The sequence below is a fragment of the Pinus tabuliformis genome, chromosome 6 (genome assembly GCF_031772625.1).
Source record: "Pinus tabuliformis cultivar Carrire ecotype Pingquan chromosome 6, CPIR1, whole genome shotgun sequence".
Lineage (NCBI taxonomy): Eukaryota > Viridiplantae > Streptophyta > Pinopsida > Pinales > Pinaceae > Pinus > Pinus tabuliformis.
Genome location: NC_142292.1, coordinates 1,765,471,274 through 1,765,477,022, shown reverse-complemented (window position 1 = coordinate 1,765,477,022; position 5,749 = coordinate 1,765,471,274).

Genomic DNA, 5,749 nt, shown 5'->3' with positions numbered 1-5,749 from the left:
AAAATTCCCTCCTTAGATTTGAAGGCCGTCTTCCATACATATGTGGGCTCTATTGGAACCTGGTGATAGCCAAACTTCAGATCAATCTTTATGAAATAATTGCCCCCCCTTAAACTGGTCAAGAAGGTCATCAATCCGCTGCATTGGGTACTTATTCTTGACAATGATTTTGTTTAGTGCCCGATAATCAATGCAGAGCCTCTAGGTCCCATCCTCTTTTTATACAAGTACAATTAGGCTCCCACAAGGTGAGGAACTTGGTTGGATGTGCCCTTTCTATAGTAGCTCCTGAATTTGTTGCTTTATCTCTTCATTTTACATAATGGAGAGGCGGTATATCATCCCATTGGGTAGAGGTGCTCTGGGGGTTAGATCGATCGAATTCTTGACCTAATAGTGTAAGGGCACCCCTGTGGGTGAGGAGAAGATGTCCCTATATTCTTCCACAACCTTATCCACCTACTTCTGATACATGGAGGAACCTTTCCTTGGGTCCATGGATGTGGCAACGATCTTCCCCTTACTTTGAGAATGAATAAAAAAGAAAACAAATTTCCTGATTTGAGAGATGATCTTACGACATTTCTTAGTAGAGACCAAAGAGATGGCGGTAGGCGAGGCTACCTATAGTATCCTGTATGGCTTATTTCCCAAAGTAATAATAACATTGTGAGATCTAGACTCATACACAACATGACACTTCCACAAGTATGGTTTGTCTAATAATACATCAAAAAATTCAAGAGGAGCAACATCACATAATACCTCATTCATGAAGGGCTTGATGTTGTAGGGAAGGTGACATTTTTGGCTGACATGGAGATCTCGTCCTTGGTGAAGCCACCTGATAGTGTATGGTTGTGGGTGTGGTATGGTTAGTAAGCCTAGCCACTTCACAACCTATGCTGAAATGAGGTTATTTTGGCTCTCGTTGTTGACAATGAACTGAAGTGAAGAACCCGTCACCCACATTTGTGAGTGGAAGAGATGATCCCCCTCCTCTGGATCTTCGGGCTTAATCTTCTAGATCTTAGTGGTGGAAATGGTGCAACTAGGTTCTACGTAAATAATATTCTTCCCCTTATCATTCCCCTTATCAAGTTTTGTCTCAGAATTAGAACATGCATCAGAATCTGAAGCTTTCATCTCGACCACCAATGACTGCTTGGCACGACACTCATTTGTGTTGTGAGTGGGGATCTTGTGGAACTCACACCACTTTCCTATGTCCTTCTTCATCTTCATGGTGCCATTCTTTGCTTGTGGCTTTGATGGGTTATACTGGATCATTCCACCTTGGCTCTATTCTTTTTTCTGTGATTTGGGGGCACTGTTTCCATGCTTCTGATTCACAGATCCAAAGCCATGCTTCTTTTGTTTAAATTTTTGTTCAATATTGGAAACATAACAATATACTGCGCCAAGCAAGACCAAGAAAGACCAAGAACAGTATCCCATACTTAGGTGGGATATCAGCAACTACCACATCCATTAGGATTGTCTTGTTTGGGTATTGAACTAGAGACACACATAAATATTTTATGAGGCCTAGACACTTGACTTGGCTGGAGTCAAAGGAAAACAGGTCCTTGTATGGTCTTGTTATGTCTAGGTTCAATCTTTCCATGACTGCTTTTGGCATGAGGTTGTGAGAGGCACCTGAGTCAAACATTGCATTATGTAATATTTTGTCATGAATATGTAAACTGACATAGAAAGGTAATACCCCTGTGACTATTGTTTTTCCATCCACTTCTGGGCCAAATAGGAGCTCGGGGGTATCATCCAGCACATTGACATCATCTTTGTTGCTAGTGAGTTGAAGGGAATTTTTGATTTGTAGTTTATAGATGTCATGCTTGGTTAGTTCCAAGAGAGGAATAGCTATCTTTATTTTGCCAATTTCAGTTTCTAAGTCAAAGGGTTTTTCAGATTGGGCCTTGGGGTTATAGGTGACAGTCCTTTCCTTGTTTATTGAATTTTCTTCTTGATTTTTATCTTGACTTTGGGACTTGTTTCTTTTACTCATCTCTTGAGGAGTAACATTTAAATTAGGATGAGAGGATGAAGTGGCCAGAGGCTGCTGTCTTAAGGACAGTGGTTCAGTGATCTCTTCAACCATCACTTCTTCTGTAGGTGAATTTATTTTGTCATTAGGTTCTGTGACTATAACTCTTTCAGGCTGCTGATTATCCTTTTTCTTTTCAGGCTGGCTAACATTCACAGTTCTGCTCCTCAGCTTGTATTGTTTATGGACTTCATAAACAACAGTGTCATAGCCTTGTTTAAAGTCAAAGGATTCACCTGATTTAGTTTGGAACAGTTTGATTTCCTCATCCTCATGATCTTCTTGTGTTAAGAAAACTTGACTTTCACCATCTAGACCTATTAAATTAATCTCCGGATCTTCATTGGGCTCTGCTGAAGTGGAAGTTTCTGCATAATTTTCTTGAAAAGGGGGTCTTATGTCTTGATCAGCACTGGTTTTGCCAATGCCTGGGTTTTGAGTTCTCCTAAAATTTGGATTCCTAGGAGGGTTGTTTTGTGGTGCTTCCCATGATGATTTTCTTTCAACCGATTCCACTCTATCACCTAATCTTTTCATTCCATTTAGTATGGCATCAAGCTTTTGATCAAAGGCAGAGGGTTCCTCTTTGAAAACAGTCCTCTTTTCCAACCTTGCCCTGTTTCTTTTGGCAATTAGGTTGGCTTCTACTGTGACAGCAACCCTTTGGGCCTCTTCAAGGGATTGACAGTCTCTTTCCTTCAACTGATAGGCCATGTCAGGGTCAAAACCATCAGGGAATTTGTACAAGGCTAAATCAGGAGGAGGCCTTAAATTTTGTGGAATTGAGTTATATACATTGTTAAATCTTGCACAATACTCCAAAACGGTCTCCTGGGGACCTCTTTTGATAGTGTCGTATTCCCCAAGTATGTGCAGAGGATCTTTCTTCTTCTCCCATCTACTAGTAAAGGCTTGATACAGTTCGGCAGGAGTTGTAATGGAGTTTGCATTCAGGGATCTAAACCAAGTTCTTACATCCCCAGTTAGGCTTTGAACAAACATCCTCATTCTGACACTGTCATCATCTATTTCATAGGTCTCAAAATGGTCTTGCATCCTCTTGGCATGCTGGGCAGCTGTCAGAGGGCCATTGGAGTCAAAATATGAGATTTTGGTTTGGTAATCTTGGGGTAGAGCTGCAGCATTAGCTGGTATCTGCAAAGGTGCATATCTGTTAGCCATATTTACAGGGTTTAGAGGATTAACAGGGGCAGCTGGGATAATAGGAACAGTGGGTATCACAGGGGTAACAAGTAGGGGTGAACCTAGAATGTTGGTCAAGGGGGTGTGTGAAATGGATGAAGATGTGAGAGGAGGACTTTGAGATGTGGATGTTGAACTAGGGGAATTAGGGGTAAACCGGAAAAGGACCTTGCATGGGGTGGAGATAAGGTTAGGATGATCTGAATCTGTGGTTAAATCAGCAGGCTGCTCCTGCTTTTGCTGCCTCCTAGTGTTTCTTGGGATGGTATTTGGATTATCAACAATGATGGGTGGATTAGGGTCAGGATTTGCCCTAGTATGCCGTGGATTTTTCTTAGGAGCCAGTTTCTAACTGTTTTTTAGGGTTTTGTAGGAAATTTTATATCTGAAAGGACTGGATGAAGATTTTGGAATGGCTATATATTCTCAGAGCTAAGATGAAGATTCCCCAAACAAGCTCCTCCCTAAAGCTGTTAATGTGATACAGAAACAGATTAAAGGTCTCTTGACTGATTTCAGGCTTGATAGTAGCTATGGAAAATATATAGTAATTGAAAAAACTAAAGCAGATCCCCAGTGGAGTCGCCAATTATGTTAACACCCAGGTTGTTCCCTATGACTCCCAAGGGAATACGGCCGGGGTAACCACTAACCAATCTTTGGATCACAGTTTCTAGCCAAACTGTAATCAGAGAGGGCTCTCTCTTTATGATTTGTCTCTGTTATGATGGTGTTTTAGGCTAGCTATTATGCTCAGGTTTTGGTTTATGTTTTGGTTGAAGGACTTCTTTCAGGTCTTAAGATGTAGTGTTTAGAGAGTAAAATATCATTGGGCAATGGAGTCTGGAGTTGTGAAATGCTTTGAAATGTAGGATTGGTGGTGTTCAAACTGCAGGGCCAATCTTGTATCTCAGACAAACAAACTTAGCTTGAATGGTGATGTATGTCAACCAACAGAAAGCAATTAAGAATTTTCTATTAAGCTGGTGAGGTGAAAGTGAAACACGTTGCACAGGAGCAAAACTTGAATTCCTGTGACAAAGGTCACTGTGAAAGATGTATTCTGAAAGTGCAGCAATTAAGAATTACACTTATCAAGATTGCATCTGAAGAAAACATTCATTAACAACACAGATTGAACTCAGGGTATTCATTGAATAAATCCTGAAAGTTATTCTTTTTCCTAGTTGCTAAATATGCAGAGTTAGATAACATATATGGATTTTAACAAATCAAAATACATAACAGAGAGAGTTACAGAGACTTATTGTATGGTGAAATACACAGGAATCCAGCAGTTTTCAACAGACACCAGAACGCATTCAACACTTCAGAAATCCGAGAAATTCCATCACTTTCTTTATTAACTTCTGAAAGGATTACAACATAAGAACTTCTTCAGGAGAAATCAACAACAACCCTTGCAAGCTCATGCGAAGGGGACTTTATAGGAATGCTTATACAAAATATCTCAGGCATTGAGTCATCTGAGAGAGAAAATATCTTCATAAATTCGTACAGAAAGTAGAAAAGAAGTTATTACAACTTTGAATGCAGCATAAATGCTCTTTAAGCCTGTCAGAGGATAATTTGACCTTTGGAGGTCATTGAGTCGGTTGAACCGCTTTGCTTTAACGCTGAATAATGTGTCTTTACTTTTTGCTGCGCTGTGTATTCTCGGCCCTGCCACCTGTGGTTTTCTATTTTTGCTTTGTTGGCCGATACATCTGCTGAGTTGGCTCAGCTTTAATCCATAATGCATGCTGATTTTGTTAAACTGTGCTTTGCATAACAATTCATATTTTCAAGAACAAAATTTGGTGAATGGCCCATTGTTTACAAAATTTTCTGTATTGTGTTTGTCCACCAGTCCTGTGTAGGGAGTTGATGCCTGAGAATTGCATCCATAGTCTCCTCTGCCTCTGTATACTTGTAAAAATTGGGTGCCACATCAAACAGGTGATTGATCTCATTCATTATAAAAAACAGATTTTCTACCTTGTTGTAGATAGTCTGTCCTGTAGCTGGCCCTGTTTCTTCTGAGCTGCTGGGCTTCTCATTGATTTCATTTGTGGCAAATGCATTCACTCTTTTGGCATAATGCTCATGAATGAGCAGTCTCCCTGCGCTGTTCAGTAAGCTAGGGAGTCCTCTGTTTTGCAGCACCAGGAATTTATCCATGAATCTTTTCACCTCGGTCTGCATGTCTTGAGTTCTTCTCTCTAGTGTTTGCACCAAATTTCTTAATGTGAGAACCCTTTTGATCAACTGAATGGCATCAGTCCTATTGGGAATTCCCATGTTTGCCAGCTGAGTACTTGTTCTATTATTTAGCACATTGATCATTCTGGTGGCAATTTCAGGCATGTTGCCTAGAGCAGCCCTTGACTTGTGAATTTCAGCTTGTGATTTTGGGATGAGCTCTACCTGCTCATGGATTGTCTCTATATGCTGCCATTGGTCAGTAATAGACTGGCC